This window comes from Helianthus annuus, chromosome 9, assembly GCF_002127325.2.
Source record: "Helianthus annuus cultivar XRQ/B chromosome 9, HanXRQr2.0-SUNRISE, whole genome shotgun sequence".
In the NCBI taxonomy this organism is placed as follows: domain Eukaryota; kingdom Viridiplantae; phylum Streptophyta; class Magnoliopsida; order Asterales; family Asteraceae; genus Helianthus; species Helianthus annuus.
Genome location: NC_035441.2, coordinates 15,064,077 through 15,084,492, shown reverse-complemented (window position 1 = coordinate 15,084,492; position 20,416 = coordinate 15,064,077). Strand labels below are relative to the sequence as shown.

Here is a 20,416-nt window from a genome sequence, read left to right as displayed (position 1 = left end):
ATAGTTACATGTTTATGTTTTGACCCATTACCCGACCCATTGATATTACCACTATATATAAGATGTTCATAACATCACATATTCAATAATTTGAATTTTTTGATTTGACGATAATGGTACAAAGGTTCTATATATAGAGAGTTTGAAATTACAATTAAGTACCATATAAATATATATACTAAATTGTTGAAATCTATACGAATTAGATTGTGTAAAGCAAATGACAAATAGCAGTAAAAATACCATAAAAACACGATACATAAACCCAATGGATCTTGAGAGACTATGGAACCGGAAACTAAAAATAGTGGTCGTTAGCATAAACGCTGATTAAATCCACACACAACTAACTAATTACCTGCCAATTAATTGTTCTATGTTATCAGCAATTAACTAAATATTCGATCGAACATAAAATGTATTATTTCAAGTAAGTAATAATGGTTACCTCTAACTTATTCTTGTATGCTTTCAAAACTCTCCACAAGGCTCTATAGAAGTTGGAAAGAATCTGATTCTCTCTAGCTTTCTTAGTTGCTAATTACAAGTATAATTAAAAATGTTTGGTTGAAGCATTTCATCGAGCACTTCTTCAAACCGTTCACTTTTGAACAACATATCAGAAATCAAATCCTAATACATGTATATACAACAGGTCATCCGCCAATCTATTATCTATATTAAAACAAAACATTTTAGTGCCACTTGGCATTATCTTAAACCTATTAGTGCCACCTGTCATCTAAATACTCCTCACAATTCTCATTTGAGCGGCAACACGTCCATTGACTTCCTCTGCTTCTCTACCGCCTCTGTATTTAGGTTGTAACGCTCATAAAGACTTTTCAAGTTTCCATAATTTTTTGAAATCATCTTCCAAAATATGAAACACATCAAAGCGATTCAAGAACATCAAAATCCTCTGGCTCCCCTTTCTCTCTCTGGCGATTCAAGAACCCCAAAGCGATTTCACCAGATCTATGAAGATTTCACAAGATCCAATTGATTTGAGATCTAAATGATTTCAGATCTTCATTGACCGTCTCTTATTTTCGTCTCATCTCAGGTTCAGCTCTCTCATTTTCATCTCATTCTCTCTGTTTCTTCATCCGTTCAAGATCCAATTTCCTAGAGGTTAGGGTTTGTGACTTCATGTGGAGATTATGTTACATGTTTAATGATGTCATACAAAGTTAGTGCTTGATTTGTTGCTTGAATATGTTAACCATTATTACGATCCATATTTGTTTAGTATAGAAGAATTTTCGTTCTAGGTTCGATTTGTTAGATTTCGCTAATTGAAACTGGTTTGTGCTTTGAAATACATTTTGTGTTTGTGATTTTTGCTTTTACTAGCCTTAATTTCACCTATTTTAATCTTTGTTTTTTATCATCTTTTTTTTTTCTCAAATATTGAATTTTTGGGTTTACCCGCATGATTAGCGAAACTAGATTAGTGAAACAAGGTGTGGTTCTTTGTATGATATGTTTTAAATTTCCTTTCTTACGTATGGGTTTCTTGATGCAGACCAAGCGTTTGTTTAAATGTCTCAATGAAAGTTTTGAATAGAACATCATCAAAAAGCTATGTTGCATTCTTGAATATGCAAGAGCTTACAACACAGATCATCAGTCAAGGCTGCTGCTTGAAGCACCTTCCATGATGGTTGAAACCAGGTTTTCTTCTTTAAGTCTTTATGTATACTTATTTGACATAATAAGGGCTTCCGTTTGCATACATGCATACAGAATCAAACAGATCTTAACAAGATTGACATATATTAAATAATGTTCAAATCTTTTCCGAGTGTTCTAATTACGACAACATAGCCTCATACTTTAATGTGCGTTATACATATTTTCGAATGTGATTACCATATATTATTGGCTAATAAATTTTGTTATGGTTTGAAGGTTTGCACATATGATAGTGGACAATGCAATTGCCCTTTATAGAACTGTTTTCTCTGGTAGAGGGGAACTATCGGCCCGTCTGATGCATCTTGCAAAGTTCTTGAGGAGCCTTCAGAAGCTGGCAGATGAGGTAATATTTCATCATGTTGTATCCAAACACACTTTAAACATTTGCTTGGTAATTCTACGCGTACTAATTAACTTTTTTGATTAGTTTGGATTAGCTTTGGTGATCACTAATCAAGTGGTGGCTCAAGTAGATAAAAAAATGTGTTTCTATGATGGATGGCTTAAGGTTATACATGATCTTCGCTTGCCTCGATGTTATGTCGGTCTTCATTTGAAGCACAGTTACTCGGTATCGTTAGTTGTCAAAGGTTGATAAAAAATGTGTTTCTATGATGGATGGCTTAAGGTTATACATGATCTTCGCTTGGACGTTGATTGTGTCTTAGTTTTCGAGCGAATTGGTAATTTCACCCTTATTAAGAGAAAAAACTCATTACAAACAATGAATTGCCCTTAAATGGAATGGAAAATGAAATTGCGCGTAGAAATGGATCGTGGTAATCCAAGTTATTTTCATATAATTTTACTTTTTTAATGTGTCTTTATATTAGTAAATAACTTATGTCTTTGTTGTTTCGTATCTAAATTTACTTTTATAATTACATGTTTTATGGTTTAGGGATGTGGTCATGGGATGGCGTGAGTTCATGGATGACAATCATATAGTTGTTGGTTATCGATGGATGCTGAAGTTAAGAAAGGTATATTATTTCTATCCGAAGTAGGGATGACCATTTGGGACTTGAGACCCGTGCCGGTATTAAATTTCCTGTACCGAATATTTTTCGGTACCAAATATGTTCCCACTTTCTGGCGTTTGGGTACCGGTATATTCGGCTCACTATCGGTTCAGTAGTCAATACAGTACCGATACTTTACCGAATTTTACACACAAATACCGGGTCATCGGTGTGCTATCGGTATTTTCAGTATCGGTTCCGTATCATACCGAACATTTTCGGTACCGGTATTTTCGGTACCGGTATTTTCGGTACCGGTATTTTCGGTATCATACTTTCGATACATGTACCGGTACCAAGCTCATCCTAATCCAAAGTGTTAAAAAATTAAAGGGAAACTCTGATATCTGGTCAATGGCTAGCTTCGTATTCCACACTGGTTTGTTGGACTGGTCACTACGGCGGTAGCGTTGATGGCGTTGGTTGTTCTACAAGTAGGAACCACCATCAAAACAGGCTCTTCACCGGTGGCAGAAGATGGTATAAGATGGGAAAGGTTAAGTTTCGAGTAATTTGTTAAGATGCCTGATGGTGTAAGCCAAAAACATCATCTTTATTTCTTGTAGGAAATGGTAACTTTCGAGTAATTTGTTTATAATTTCGTTGATAATTTATAGGATGTTTTTGTTCTTATAATGTGTGTGTTTAGTGCTGTAGGTCATCAAGATCTAGAAAACACAAACTGTAGAGGAGATAAAAGAGGCGGTGAAAGGGAAGGCGAAGTTGAATATGGCTCTTAGATGATAGACGTTCTTCTTTTCGAACCATCTGTAAGTATAGAAGAACCCAAGCTATTACCTATAGTGGGTGGCCAGCATTGTTTTTTAGATGGCTATGTCCACCTCAAAATGGCTATGTCCACCTCAAAATGTCTATTATTAATTTTCTTGAGATTTTTTAGAACTATTAACATCTTAACTGTGAGATTAGCATATCTTTGACCTTAAAGTCAATGCCACAGTCAACTCAAATTTTGGGAATTTATCTGATTCTTTTGTATATGCAGCATACACAAGTTCTACAGCCTTGATGGAGTACTCTCACCTAAATTAGTAAAGCTTCCTTACCTCCGGTAACTTAAATGCCGAACTTTTTATATACTCAAAATCTAATGAAACTTAAGTATATCCTGTTCTATTTTCAAAGATTTTGCTTACAATTACTTAAGTGGCACAATACCACCTGAATGGGGTTCAACACAGTCACAAGAAATGTGAAATCTCTGTTTTACCCTTGAGTTCCATAGTTTTTATTCTATTAGAACTAAAAGTTGTGAACTTTGAAGTTTGAACATATCCTTCCATATGCACCTCTCTTCTTTGTAACCGTTTAACCGGATCAATCCCATTGGAACTGGGCAATATCACCACCCTCACACAACTGTATGATTTGACTTTTTATCATACGGGTCAAAATCTTTTGTGGTTATATGGATTTTGTACTCATCTCGAAAACAATCTTGATCAGTAACCTTGAAGCAAACCAGCTTTCAGGAACGGTTCCATCTGCGTTAGGGAGATTAACAAATTTGGATTCATTGTAAGGCTGATTAAGTTTTTCAGTTCCAAATTTTCTTCCTTTAATTAAATTATTTATGCCATGATATTAAATTACAGGATGTTGTCTTCAAACATGTTGACCGGAAGGCTGCCAAGTGCCAACAACCCTTGGTCAACTAGGAAATCTAACAGATTTGTAAAATCTTTACTTTATTCCCTAAGTAAAATTTTTCGATTCCACCGCACATCTTATATGTTAATAACTATATGTTTTTTTTAATAAAATGATTTAGGAGGTTGTATGCATAGATAAAACAATGTTAGTCCATTTTTTTAATTATGTTTTTTAATAAAATGATTTTGGAGGTTCTACGCATAGATAATACACTATGAGTTGAGTATACACTTTAAATTGGTGTTGATAAAGGAATTTGGAAAAATATGTTTGTTGGGTCTATAAATCTATACCAAATATATTTGTTCGGCCTATGAACTTTCACATTTGTTCTCTGTTTGAAGCACATACAGTTAGGTATCTGTGTATACCAGGGCTTGTGTGAAAATTAGAAATATAATGGAATGTCTACTTGGTGTGTGTGTGTTCGGATAAGTAATGAGGTGGGTTTCGTGGTGTGAGTCTTGGTGTGCGTAGAAATAAATGGGCGTATATATGATAGTTTCATCACTGTTTGGGTATATTAGTAGGTGTAATGTGTATTTTTTTTCTTCTATGGGTTGAATTAGTTGCTTCAGTTAGGGTGACCCAAATAGTCAATGTGTGCATGTTATTCAATCTCATAAGCCCCCATTTAATTTAATCCTATGTGTTTATGTTATGATACATTTTTTTTGTTGGTAATGTTTGCCAAACATGAATGGTTATCCACTTATAAGAAATTATATTCAATTGAACGCCAATTCGGCTTTAGGCAGATTGAAAGGAAGCGACAATGCGGTAATTAAGTTCTTACATTATTGTTACAATTCCGTGTAAACTTTCAGTGACCTTTTTTATAGCGACTGTATCAATTACCTTGGCCCGTGGTCGGCCCTTTTACAAACGAGCCAATTTCGAGTGAGTTGCGAGCTTTTTGAACAACCCTTACTTTTTTGCTTTTTTGCAGCGCTCAACGGTTGAATGACTTGGGTGAAGAATCAACCAGACTTCCTCCCTTCCTCTCTGGATGTAGGTAAGTATTGCTTACCTTAATAGAAATCATGGATCTACCGTTGCCGAAACTAGAGTTGACAAATTGTGCGGGATTGGTCAAAATGGGTCGGGCCAGTTTAAGCCCATCAATACTTTTTATGTCCATTTTGTATATACTTTAGACTACTATTTCTTTTTAGCTAATTTTCCTTCCACATTAAAACCATTATCAATGAAATACATTTTGACCCGTTATCAAAATGGGTCAGACTTTTATAGTCTGTTAAAAGTTGCAGAAAAAATACCTGGACTTTATTTTTTATATGATGTCAATATAACGCTAAGGACTGTTTTTTCTCCGTATTTATGAAAAAATAAGGATTTTTTTTCTAATGTGAATGATGACTTTTGTTAGGGCTGGAAACGAGACGAGCTATGTCTGGGTAAAGTGAGCATAACCGCCTCGACTCATTTATCTTTACGAGTTGAAATGTTGTGCTCTATCCAGCTCATCAACCCGTCGCATTTTTAAAGAAAATTAATTTTATATTTCTACACATATTTACAAAAAAGAATTTTTAAACAAAAGAATTTATAATTTATATACAATAAAATTTTGGGTTATAATTTACATGTATTAAAATTAAAATTTGGGTTTTAATTTAAATGAGCCCAATGAGCGAGCCGCCAAGTGGAGCTTACCTTGGCCCGTGCTCGGTCCTTTTACAAACGAGGCAATTTCGATCGAGCCGCGAGCTTTTTGAACAACCCTTACTTTTTTGGGTTTTTAGCAGCGCCCAACGGTTGAATGACTTGGGTGAAGAATCAACCAGACTTCCTCTCTTCCTCTCTTGAGGTTGGTAAGTATTGCTTAAATTAATAGAAGTCATCGATCTATCATTGTCGAAACTAGAGTTGGCAAATTGTGCAGGATGGGTCAAAATGGGTCGGAGCGGTTGTAAGCCTATCAATACTTTTTATGTCCATTTTGTATATACTTTAGACTACTATTTCTTTTTAGCTAATTTTCCTTCCACATTCGACCCGTTATCAAGGAAGTATCTTTTAATTTTTTTTATCAGAAGTATTTTTTTTAATATAAAGAGGTGTTTATTTCATTCCCTTAACTTTCTTACAGCTTTTCAAAGCTTTGAAGTAGTAATAGGCAAAGATATTATAGATGTCACCTTTATAGCAAGGAGGAGATGAAGTTGAGGGAGAAGATGTGAAACAGATGATGCAGTCTTTTAATTCACAAATCCTAGAAAAAGCCCAAATAATTGATTTATTTTGCATTCAGTTTTGTATGGTAGAGTACACATCAGTAAATCAACTATTTAGATTACTTTACACTACTATGGTTTATGATAATTTGAAATTATATGTAAATGTCACCTCTATTATTTACCTACAATATATGACTTTCTGTATGCAACTTTATTATTTACCTACTATGGTTTATGATAATTTGAAATTATATGTAAATGTCACCTCTATTATTTACCTACAATATATGACTTTCTGTATGCAACTTTAAGATTTGCGAGGGCAAGTAATACTTTGAGATGGCGTTGAGATGAACTAATATTTGTCAAGAATTTAAAATTATATGTACATGTCACCTCTATTATTTCTGTATGACTTTCTGTATGCATAGCTTTTTTCTTTTTTTTTCCCTTTTTTTTGCATTTCACTTATATAAATCGGTTGAATAAGATTGTAGGTGGAAGCGGGATCCATTTAAAATTCGGGTCATCCATCTCTTAAATATGGATCCTATATATTGTCTACTTCACAACCACAATACTTGACTTCATTATTTTTTATTTATTTCATCATTTATTTACTTAACAGGAGTTGTATTTAAAAGTGTAGATTGAAGATTCTTTTTCATTATAGTTTTATAAGTGAAGTTATGTTTTTAACATGTTCCAAAGTTTTATAAAGCCCAAGTAGTCACGCATAGTTTTCAAAAGTAAACTAAATGTATAGTGTAGTGGCTAAATGTATAACATCGTGTTCTTTATAACACCCCCCTTATGTTACTTTATTTGCATTACTTTTATTTATACACTAATGTAATTTTAATTTTCCAGCCCGGGTTGCTACCCGGGTGATCTGGAATGTTAGATGATATTATAAATGATGTGTATACACTAATTGATTTCATAATACTTGACTTCATACTTTTTTATAACAAAAGAAGTAATGTAAATTAATAAGATACCAGACAAAGGGTCAAACGGGTCCGCAGGTTAAGTGGGTTGTAAAGGCGTTATTGCGTGTTTATAGAGATTGATGAAGAATATCTTTTACATATAGGATTATCAGTGAATGTCCTCACAAATTAAAAAATTATTAGAGATTAAATTATTTGTCTCATTGTAGTTTACTAATTTATTATTACTTGAACGGTCATTTAATTCAAACGATTAGTTCAATAAATTAAACTTATTCATTTGTGTTTTAGTCCACCCGCGAACCTCGCGGGTTCTTAAACTAGTATAGATATATAAGTGATCCAAAAACTAAGATGAAACCTATACATGCTATTTGATTGACACATTCAAGAAAACGTAAAGTGGTTAGATGCATCAACAGAACTCACCGTATCCAGCGGATACTAATCCAATGGAGCGTTCATAGACTGCTCGTGAATATACGACGCCAGAAAAACAACAGACCATCGGTGGAGAGAATTCAGATCTCCATGCTGCCGGAACCGTCGTCGTAACCGTCTTGGACCGGAGGATTACCGCAACCATTAAATTAGGGTTTTTAATCCAACAATAAAGCCTCAAATAGCCGAATTTTGTCAATGAAAACAACTTCTGAATAAAGTCGAACCCTAGGGTTTAATAAAGTTGAACACGGTGATCAAAGACGATACAGGTTGAATAAACTCGCACCCTAGGGTTTTATGTGAGGACGGTTTGCTGGGGGTGGAACGAACAGAATGGAAGGGGAATATCAAGTTTTGGGGAAATCTAAATTAATTTTAAATTCTACCTTTTTATATAGTTCTTATTTTTGCAACCGCTAAATCGGTGGCAACTAGGGCTGTAAACGAGCCGAGTCGAGCTGAGCTAGACCCAGCTCGAGCTCGGCTCGAACTCGAACTCGATTCAAGCTGGCTCGGCTCGAGCTCGAATTTCAAATCGAGCTGAGATTTGAGGCTCGAGCTCGACTCGATTAGAATTCAAGCTAGCTCGGCTCGATCTAGCTCGAACTAACAAAAAAACCGCAAAATTTACTACTTAAAAAACCCTTAAAATGAATTTCTTCATAGACTAAGGGCTATAATTGCCATTTAATTTAACCATATGGCTAAATATGTAAGTATAAATAGTTAATTCACTTTCTACATTGTCTTTACCTTCTTTTAAAGGGGAAAAACTCCCCTAGTTTTTTGTTTTCTAAGCGATGTGGGACAAAAAAATAAAGGATGTAAACCTTATCGAGCCAGCTCGCGAGCTCACGAGCCGAGCCTGACCAAGCTCGAGCTCGGCTCGTTTACAAACCGAGCCGAGCCGAGCTGGCTCGTTAAAAACCAAGCCAATTTCGAGCCGAGCTTTCTTCGAGCTTTTTTCGAGCGAGTTTCGAGCGTGCTGCGAGCCACGAGTTTTTTGAACACCCCTAGTGGCAACTTTTGTTTTTTCTATTTTTCTTGTATTTGCAATTGTTTCCGGTCTTTTTTTTTTATTTAGATACGTTAGTGATAAATATAGAAAGTTTTAAGCAATTTTTTTTTATTTAACTATGACAAAAGTTATATATTGTATATAACAATGTTTATAATAATGAAAATATTATATGTTTTTTTCTCAAAGGTTTTAGTCATGTATTATATTATGATTTATATATTTCTACCAAAAGAACTCTAATTGACAAGGACTGATTATAATTAGGATAAATTACACTTTTCGTCCTTTATGTTTGTATCAGATTGCAATGGATGACCTTTAACTTTAATAATTACAGTCACAATCCTTTATTTGTAAAACTCATTACATCATAGGTCCTTTAGCACTAACCTAGTTATTTTTTATGGTTAAATTTAGTTATGTGTGTCGCACATGAGGGTATAATGGTCTTTTTACCCATTTATTAAAAAAACTTAACCCATTTATTAAAAAAACTTAACCCATATATATGTAATTCAGACTTCAAATCCTTTCACTTTGTCTCAGGCCTCCCCCTCCCCCTCTGCCACCAGCCATCACCATCACAACTCCGTCACCACCGCCACCGTAGCCATCACACAACAATAACCTGCAAGTCGTCGGCAACACCACCTTCTCACCCCAGAAATAATCTGGGTTTCAACTGACCCACCTACCATCGAGAACACTTCACGCACCCACAGAGAACCGCCGCCGCTAGAAACCACCATGGTTTCTTCAATCGCAACCTAAATCCGATGCTCCGGCCACCGGCACCGCCGGCCGCCTCTTCCTCCTTATTCGATCTGGGTATGCGAGGCGTTAGATCAGATTAGAGCGAATCAAATCAATGAAGAAGACAAAACCCAGAAGACGTTAGATCTGATTTTGTTGTGTTTTTTGTTTTTTATAATAATTATGGCCAAGCGAGAAGAAATCTGAAATTGAGGAAATGGTGAAGGCGTTGGAGGGTTTGAACCCGAATCCGAACCCGGCTGTTTATCTTGATAAGGTGAAATGATTCAAACATTTCATAATTTTTTTTTATAATTTTATAATCACCATTTGTGTTGAAAGTTGAAACTTGAGATTTAAAATTGATGGTGTTTATTATGGGGATGCTGGGATCGAAGAGAACGAAGTTGTGGTTGAGAGATTTCATCAGTTTGGCATTGACTCACTTGTCCGAATGCTCTTTGGAAAAAAAAACAAAACTTTTGGTGTCTTTTTCTATTTGGGATTCTTCTTCTTATTCTTCCCAGAAACTTAAGATCTTTAATTGGCCATTCAAGGGACCATGAAACCCAATAAATAAACAATTATAATAAAAATGTAAAAACAAATAGTGTTTGAAGAACAGTAAATAAAAGAATCTGACTGTGAAACTTGAGATTTAAAATTGATGGTGTTTATTATGGGGGATTGTTTAGTTGGGGGATGCTCGGATCGAAGAGAAAGAAGCTGGGGTTGAGAGATTTCATCAGTTTGGGGATTTCTTGCAGGTTATTGATGTTATCTTCTTAGATTCATTATCCATAGTCCTTGAAACAGATAACAGTAAAAAGACGAATTTGCCCTTATGTGAAAAGCATATGATTGGATTTAACTAAAAATTTTAACTAGGTTAGAGTCAAAGGACCAAAGATGTAACGAGTTTGTCAAATAAAGGATCGTGACTGTAATTATTGAAGTTAAAGGCTATCCACTGCAATCTGGTACAAACATAAAGGACGAAAAGTGTAATTTACCCTTATAATTAACATTGTTTTGATAATGATTAACTACCTTTAACTAAACTAGACTCATAGCCATACTTTTAACTAAACTAGACTCATAGCCATGATAACTCTTATGAAGTTTTTAGCATTTCGGAATGAGAGTCAAGATAAAATAGACTATTGTGAGTGAATGGTCAAGTTATTCTACAAATGCTCCTAATTGTAAGAAGTGTAAGAAGGATTTATAGAGTGACAAGTGTCCAATAACCTAAAATAAAATAGACTATTGTGAGTGAATGGAAAAAATGTTTAGTTGGTCGATAGAATGGAATCATCCACTACATAAGAAATCCCAATCCGTCTAAACACCTCAAAATCATTTTATTCACTCTTGTTTATTTTTATTTTTTTTTATTTCATTCCCTCTTTCACCAATCATTAACACCACCACCGCCCACTGCTGTCGCCGCCACCCACCACTACTCCTACTCATCACCAATTTTATTCATTTGTCATTTTCTGGCTGCATACCAAAAAACGATAAGTAATGATTCATTTCAATTCCACATGGTAATCGAACAAGACATGGAATGGCAATAATCTACTATTGTCTATTATTATTCATTAACGCCTAATATGATCCATTAAGACATGTATGATCTATTATTGTCTATTGTGATCCATTAAGGCCACCTATGGTTAATTAAGACATCAATGATGTATTATTGTCCGTTATAATCTAATAAAGCCCCACCGTAAAGCATGTATGATCTACTATTGTTTATTGTGATCCGTTAAGGCCCAATATGGCCCATTAATTCATTTATGATCTAGTATTGCCCATGGAGGTCCATTAAGGCCCAATATGGTCCATTAAGACATGTACAATCCAATATGGGCCATTGTAATCCATTTAGGCCCAATGTGGTCCATTAAAACATAAATGGTCCACAATTAGCCATCGTGCTCCATTAAGGCCCATATGGTCCATTAAGACATGTATTATCGACTATTGGCCATTGTGATCCATTAAGGCCCAATATAGTCCATTAAGAACTTTTGATCCACTATTGACCTTGTGATCCATTAAGGCCGGCCCAATATGGTTCATTAAGGCATATATGATTCACTGTTGGCCAATGTGACATATCAAAGCCCAATAAGGTCCATTAAGACATATACGATCCACTATTGTCCAATGTGCTCCATTAAGGCCCAATATGGTTAATTAAGACGTGTATGATCATCCACTATGATTCATTAAGGCCCAAGATGGTCCATTAAGATATATACAATCCATTATTGGTCATTGTGTTCCACTTAGGCCCAATATGGCCTATTAACACATATATGATATACTATTGTGCATTGTGATCCATTAAGACATCTATGATCTGCTATCATTTAGGCCTAATATGGTCCATTAAGACATGTGTGATCTACTATTGTCCACTGTGATCTGTAGGATCGTCGTCGGACCCGGATGAGTCGTTCAGAGGCGTTCTATACACTATGAAAGGCGGAAACAGACATAATGCATGTAGTTCAGCAAGATATTCACTAATTACTGTCTTTTGATTGATTCTGAAACGTTTACAGGTCAGTAGACAAACCGGCAGCACTTCGGTATCAAAGTCTAATTCCGTGTCAAATGAAACGGAAATAACCCTATATATAGACACTGTAATTCCGCATGAAACAATCTTCACATGGAATCACCTTACATGCGGAATTAAGACTCTCACACGAAATTACATGTTTCACACGGAATTAAGTAATTCCGTACGGAATTACTTGATATCTCTTCATGCGAAATTAATCCTTTCATGCCAAATTAACTTTATGACTTGATTCCTCGATCTTCGTGCCATGAGCAATGCAAGACTTGATACAAAACGAAGTCGACAGATGTATGCATCAACAGACTCCCCCTCAGATGTTGACGAGTCTACTGTATGCCGAGTCTTTGCATCTTCAGTCTTTATCAGTCTGACTGGTCTCTTTTCTATCAGCACCAAAACAAATTCCTCTCAACTTTTCTTTTTCAGGATCAGGATCAGAAAATGGCTCTATCTACTCTCTAATTCTCTTGATCAGATCTCTTGATTCACTACGTCAAAACTGGGCTTTAGCCACATTTTTTTTCAAAACCGGCTTGCCACACATTTGAATAAATGTGTGGCTAAAGGTCATTGAAAACAATTTTCGTCACACATTTTATTTTTCATGTGACTATTATATAACAACTCAAAACCTTTAGCATCATCAGCGTGCATGATCTTTTAGTTCCAGAATCGAAACCTGGCTCACTGAATCAGAATCTGGCTTTTTTGCATTTACAGGCTCCCCCTCGAGTTATGCTCGACATCAGGATCGTCACCTAGATTCCAGAATATTCAGGTATCGGAACCTGGCTCTTCTCAAAATTCAAACCTGCATTGTCTCTATCACAAACATAAGTTTATGATTTTAAAAATTGACAATTACAGACGTCACCTGTAAATCTCTATCTGATGAACCACTTGTAGGAAAGATTTGAACATTTTAATTTCAATAGACTCCCCCTCAAAATGATCATAATGTTCAGCACTTGGAATTTTGAAAATCAACTCTTCAACACCAGTTGTCCAAAATCTTTTTGATTTTTCAAAAATTTATGCTAAAACACACTTAAAATCTTTTTGGAATTTTTCATATAAAGAAATTCAATGTAGTAAAGAAATATTTACAGACAATATTTTTGTGAGCTTGTGTAAGAGGATCATATCAGTTTATGAGACAAATCACCAACACCGTTAAGCTTCATTTCATTTTACGTTCTAAACAATTCACTTAGATTGTCAGTATATTGATCCACTTAAATTTTCACACAAAGTTCAACAGTTTCGAGATATGAGGTTAATATCTTAAGCACTTAAACTTATTCGCGTGTCCCACCACTTGAATATACTCTGGTATCCAGATCCCAATATTCAGTCTTATTGGTGAGTATACCTAGATGATATCTGTAAAGGGTTAAATGCGAAACCGTGAGAGCTCAGGTCAGAACTTCCGTTCAGCGAAGAGATGACGGCTCGACTTTTGGTGTGTTCCCTTTAGAGAATATTTTCTTCAACAGCACATGATTTACATTTTTCAATGATTTATCATTTTTTATGCTGAGGGCGATGCTATATTTCAAGCAATTTGAAAAGTATTATACAGGGACAAGGCCATTGCTTCCGCAAAATCAGAAGTCCCGGGATAATACCCCAGATATCACTGAGTATAAAGACCTAGTATCTCAGAAAGAGGGACCTTTCAAACAAGATTTCGGGGGGTTACCCATATATCTAAGAAATGTTACCCAAGAGATAAGCAAGTTTGAATTTTTATGTTTATATCTCGAAAACAATCTACTAAATGTGTAAAACCTACTGGCATATCCGCAGTGAGATTATTTATCACATTTTTGACTTTCCATTTCTTTAGCATGTTGTGATAGTCCACTGATGTACTATCATTTCCTCTTTTTACAACAAAACTCTTTTTCATTTTATCATGTTTTTGTTGTTTTTCAATATTTTTCAATTCAAAAATGAGTTTTGTGCTTTCTCAAATTTCTAATGTTTTTGGATTTTCTGAAATTTTTACTCCCCCTAAAATGCAAACACATTTAAAGAAATTTGAAAACAAACTATACAAGTAAAATGACAACTGTTGTGAATCACTTCAATTCGCCATCCACTTAGCATAAACAATCAGAACTCCCCCTTTCAACAATCTATTTTCCCATTTAAATTTCAAAACACTTAAGTTTGTTTTAATCAAAATGGTTTTCCCGAAAATAAGTTTAGTTGATTTTATCACATGTAGGTTCGGGGTTCATCATCTTGTTTCTTTCAACCATTTGTATGAGGATTACATCAAGTTCAATTAATGACCTTGACGAATCACTAATAAGAGCAAACCTCCATACCAGTTGTAGATGACAAGTTGTAGGAATAACACATCTACACAAATTCATTTTACCACTAAAAGATGCCGATTCCTGCTTCACACTTACCAACCTGGAAGCTCCGGCAAGTCATAACCTGTAAAAATTTATCAACTTTAAAATTCATTCACAAATTCAATTTTTATCAAGAATGATGCCGATTCCTGCTCCGCGATTACAAACTTGGGAGCTCCGGCAAGTCAGATTTTTCAAGGAAAAAGAATTTCCACCCAAGTCTTACCAACCTTGGGTGATTTTAACTCTTGTTCAATAGGGTTATAAGTTGCCTTCTTTGTTGCATAAAAATCTTTAACCCCTTGAACTTTACCTTCAACCATTTTTCCAAAAATCTTTTTCACATTACCATTAAACGCTTTCTCAACATCAAATTCTTTCTTTTCAGAATAGAATTGATTCGAGATCTCAACCTTACCAACTCTTTGTTTAAAATTTTCATCCTTCAATGATGAAAGATTAACATCATTCACTGAAGACACTGATTTCTCCTTTTTAAACTCAACTTGTGGCTCTTCTGGCTTTGTGGAACCAGAATCATCACCATATTTTACATCAACCTTTTTAACAACCCACATTTGGTTGTCTTTGGCTTTCTTTTTGTAACAATTTTTCTTTGAACACTCACCAACTTCATAAGTATAATTTTCAAAAATTTTGAATTTTTCAGTTGGTGGTTCATCTTTCTCAACAATTTTTCCTTTAAGTTTTTCAGAAACTCCCTATGGACAATTCAATGCAATATGACCAGCTTCATTGCATTTCAAACAGGTTCGAGTATCCTTTCTATGAAAAACTCCAGTTCCTTTCCTCTCAGCGAGAAACTCCTGGTTTGATTGTCTCCAGAAAGGTTTCTTCTCTTCTTCTTCAGCACTTCATCCTAAAACAATATTTTGTGTTTGTTTTAGAAATTTTGTCATTTTTATAATTTTCAGGTGGAATAAAACCTAAACCTTTCTTTTTGAAATTACCATTATGGTTTGGTTTCTTTTGAAAACCAGAACCAGAACTGTAACGTTTTTTCTTGTTTAACCGTTGTTGAACTCTTGAAGTGTATTTTTTAGGTTTTCCAGTAAGATTTAAATCTTTTATTTCAGAAATATTAATTTCTGTCATTTTGAAAACCTTTTTAATCATTTCAAATTTAACACTTCTTATTGGAAACTCTTTGTTAGAATATAATTTGTCAGAATCATTCAAAGTATATGTGACTTCGAATGTTTCATCATCCAAATTCGATTTTGATAACAAAAATTCTTTACTGTAAGCCCGTTTAACCGACGTCTTTGGACTGTTGACCGACGAACTCGAATTTCCAGATTCAGACTCCTCATCTTTATCCAAAACCTGATCGACCACCTTTTTAATTAACTCGGACTCATGATCAGTGTCAGACGATGTAAAAGTGATGTCAATGTTTTCTGGTAACTCATCGGTTATATCAGACTTCAGTTTTATATTGACTGCCTTTTGGACTTGCTCCTCGTTTGGTTTTCTGGTAGAATAACCTTCCCAAATCGGAGGCGGACACTTGTTATAGCTAACACTTGGTTTCTTACCCGTATCATTCTTCTTTGGCTTCTCATCTTGAAATGCTTCGAAACCTGCAATAGTTGGATAAATTCGGTCAATGAGATAATCAGAACTAGAATAAATTTGTAATAATCGTCTAATTCTCTCATTCTCTATTTTCTCAGTCTCCAACTCTTGCTTCCACTTTGCACTTTCTTCGATGTAAAAATTGATAGCTTTCTGCTTCGACATCATCACAGCATTCAGCATTGTTAGTGCATCTTCTCTTTCAGAATTAGTCTTTTGCAAACCACTTACCGTTCTGTTCAATACATCATATGATTCCTTCACATAATTGAGATCAAATAGTAACTTTTCTATCATCTTGTCTTTCTCACTCGGTTTCTCATCTTTTTCTGCACACTGTTTGCAAGATTCCAAGCATTTTTCACACGGCTTGATAATCTCAACAATCTTTTCGACTTCAACAACTTTTTCATTGGCTTCAACCACATTTTTTATCACTTGAAACACTTCTTTAGCAAATTGAACTCTGTCACTATGTTCAGAATTTCTTTCTTGATCAACACTTTCACATTTTTTCTCTTCCTCAATAAGCTTTTCAGATTCAACAACTTTCTCAGCAACAATATTAACCTCTTCATTTTGAACAGTGTCATCCTTTTGAGCAAAACTTTCAAACTTCATTTTCTTCTGTTCTTTTGCAGCTTGTCTCTCCTTTAGTTTCTCCAAGCGATCTACAAAATAAAATTGAAAACTTTCAGGAGATAGATGAGTTTTTGCAACATTTATATGTCTTTCTTCTTCATCATCATCACTGTCATCAGTTGGTGATTGATCAAATTCTATTGACTTATCAGAACTATTATCTGAAAAACCAGAATCAGATGGTGTTTGATCAAAAACAGTTGCTCTTTCTGAACTTTCATCTGAACTTTGTGAGCTTTCATCTGATGAAACAGACTTTTCTTCTTGATCCTTCATATTAACACCAATTACTTTCATCCACTCTGTAAACATATCTGGTTCTTTCATGATTTTAGCAATGAAAGCTTTGAAATCTCCTTTTTCATCCACAAACATATCCCAGCTAAATCCTTCTGGTAACCTTTCATGTTCTTGATTGATTAGGCATGCTTTGTGGTTGGATGAAATGTATTTATCCCAGCTAAAATTTTCTTCATTCACCAAACATGCTCTCTTTGAAGAATCCTCTATCACTTTTCTACCATGAGCCACTTGTGGTTCTTGTTGTTGTTGACCAACTTGTTGATATATGGCTTTCCGATAGTAGTCATCTTTTCCGAGTGGATTCTTTGCTTCACTTGCTTCTCGATTTTTGCATTCCCTTTTGAAATGACCTTTCTCCCTGCATCAAAAACAAGTAACTTTAGATTTATCAAAACCTAAAGTAGAAACATGTGCATCCAAGAAATCATTTCTTCCTGTTATCATTTTGAATTTTTCAGCTCTTCTCAAGACACTAGCTAGACACCATTTGATGTCCATGAGCTCCATTTCTTCAGCGTCTATCTGATCGTAATCCTCTTTTGTCAGCATAGGATTCTCGATCCTCCCTGCAACCAAACCTTCATAGGATTGTAGCACCGTTGCAAGTAATGACATGTGATCTTTTGCAATTTCTTCAGAGAAACTTTGACCATCTAGAAGATTCAAAGCAATGTTGCACTGTATCACACAACCATTTCCACTTTTTGAACTTTGAGAATGGAAACTTGAAGTTGAGCTCTTTGGATTGACACTTGGGTATGATGAAAATCCACTACTGTTGTTTGAACTTTGATCAACATTTTCAGAAGAATTTCCAGCACTAAAAGCAGTTTGAATTTTTGGACTCATTCCACTCTTGAACACTGCCTTTGTAGTACATTTTCACATCTTGTTGACCACTCGGATTATTCATCCTCGCAATCTTTTGCTGTTCCAGATCTTGACCTTCTATCTTCTCAATAAACTGAGAAATCGTCAAACCATCATATTCACCGGTGTTCTTTAGGATCATCAAATAAGTACCCCACTCTTTCTGAGGTAAAGCGTCAGCTAACTTGTCGACCCATTCCTCTCGATCTTTGGTTATGCTTAACATCGACATAGATCGCACTAAGTGGCAATATCTTTCAATTAGTTTCTTTGTATCATCCCCTGGCAAACTGGTGAAAAGATCAAATTCTTTCTTAAGTAGTGCCTTTTTACTCTTAATCATCTTTTCACTTCCCTCAAACTTGATTTTAAGAGCATCCCAAATTGATTTTTAAGTTTTGTCATGTTGAAGCAAAACAAAGATGTCTTCTTTAATGGCCTGCTAAAGAAGACTTATCATCATCTTTTCAGCTTTGTACATGTCACGTTCTTTGTCATTGAATTCAGAGATCATTTTTTCTACTTGCAGATCAGTACGCGGTAGAACATATTTCTTCAATATACACTCCCAAGATCTCAAATGATTAGCTTGAACCCAGTTTTCAAATCTATCTTTCCATCCGTAATACTCCTCAATGCTCATTAGCTTCAGGGGTTTTTGCATTGTTCCAGTTTCGTTTTCTAAGTTCATGCTTTGAGCAATAGCAGCCGGAGTAGTCGGAGATGTGGCAAACGCGTTGTAAAATTCTTCGTTAGGCATTTTCAAACGAGATTACCTACAAACGGAATTACCTGCACAAACAATCTTCAAACGAAATTAATGTTTCAAACGAGATTAAGACTTTCAAACGAAAATACCTAATTTCGTTTGAATAGAACAAATTTTCAAACGGAATAACTAATTTCGTTTGAACTGAAATCGGTTTCAAACGGAATCACTAATTCCGTGCGGAATTAGTTTTTGTTTCGAACGAAATTAACTTCACCCTTAATTCCGTGCGGAATTAAGCTTCAATCTCAAGCGAAATTAGCCAACAGAAGTAATTCCGTGCGGAATTATATCACAACGTCACACGAAATTAATGATGATGTCAGCATGTTTGAAACGAAATTACTTGTTTTAGCAGATTTTGATTGAATTTAGGTCCAATTTTCTCAAGGCTTTGTTAAAACATGATTCCGATTAAGATGTGTGAAAATCAGATCATTTTGTCCGTTGAAACTTGTTCAATTTAGAAGATAAGGTAAAGAAGAGAGAAAATGAGACGAAATCCAGCTGAAAATGGTAGAACTCCTCCTCCTGAGCTCTGATACCACTTGTAGGATCGTCGTCGGACCCGAATGAGTCGTTCAGAGGCGTTCTATACACTATGAAAGATGGAAACAGACATAATGCATGTAGTTCAGCAAGATATTCACTAATTACTGTCTTTTGATTGATTCTGAAACATTTATAGGTCAGTAGACAAACCGCCAGCACTTCGGTATCAAAGTCTAATTCCGTGTCAAATGAAACGGAAATAACCCTATATATAGACACTGTAATTCCGCATGAAACAACCTTCACACGGAATCACCTTACATGCGGAATTAAGACTCTCACACGAAATTACATGTTTCACACGGAATTAAGTAATTTCGTACGGAATTACTTGTTATCTCTTCATGCGAAATTAATCCTTTCATGCGAAATTAACTTTATGACTTGATTCCTCGATCTTCGTGCCACGAGCAATGCAAGACTCGATACAAGACGAAGTCGACATATGTATGCATCAACATGATCCAATATGGTTCATTAACATACCTGAAGAAACACCAGATCTAAATTGATCGGAATCAATCAGATATGGGGGGTGGAGTCTCTACATAAAAGGGTTAGTCCTCTCGTCGATTATTGGACGGAGCTACTTCACCAGAGAACACTGCAAAATAGAAAGCCGTTAGACTCGCCATGGGGAGAATGGGGGTTCTCTCCGTGACCACCCTCCGGCGTGAGAATAAGTGTTGTGGTCTCAAAGAAGAAGATGAAGTAGTAAGGAGTGAAAGTATGTGAAAGTAGATCGATCATACCTAAATTCTCTTATTTATAACCAAAGTTTTGGCGCCAAAAGGTGTAACGGAGGTAATAACGGAAATCACTTTTCCGTTACAGTTATATCCTTCTCCGTTAATCAGCTATCTCTACATCCATGCACACGGATCGTGGGTTTGATCAACGACTGGGGAGATGCCAGGTGGAAAGTGGTTTTATGTAGA

At 35.3% G+C, this 20,416-nt stretch overlaps 1 non-coding gene across 17 annotated transcripts; it reads left to right on the top strand.

Annotated features, from left to right (window-relative positions):
* The first annotated feature begins 758 nt into the window (after positions 1-758).
* Positions 759-6,453, top strand: LOC110877195. Of its 17 annotated transcripts, none has more exons than XR_004866521.1 (12): positions 761-1,066; positions 1,529-1,677; positions 1,915-2,044; positions 2,129-2,384; positions 2,603-2,684; positions 3,086-3,295; positions 3,373-3,493; positions 3,730-4,105; positions 4,191-4,262; positions 4,340-4,418; positions 5,347-5,412; positions 6,167-6,453. It is a non-coding gene; the product is annotated as an uncharacterized LOC110877195 (transcript). The 17 variants fall into 17 exon arrangements; XR_004866524.1 differs by having other exon boundaries at positions 762-1,066; positions 3,730-3,795; XR_004866525.1 differs by having other exon boundaries at positions 760-1,066; positions 2,129-2,329; positions 4,191-4,418.
* Positions 6,454-20,416: the final 13,963 nt, after the last annotated feature.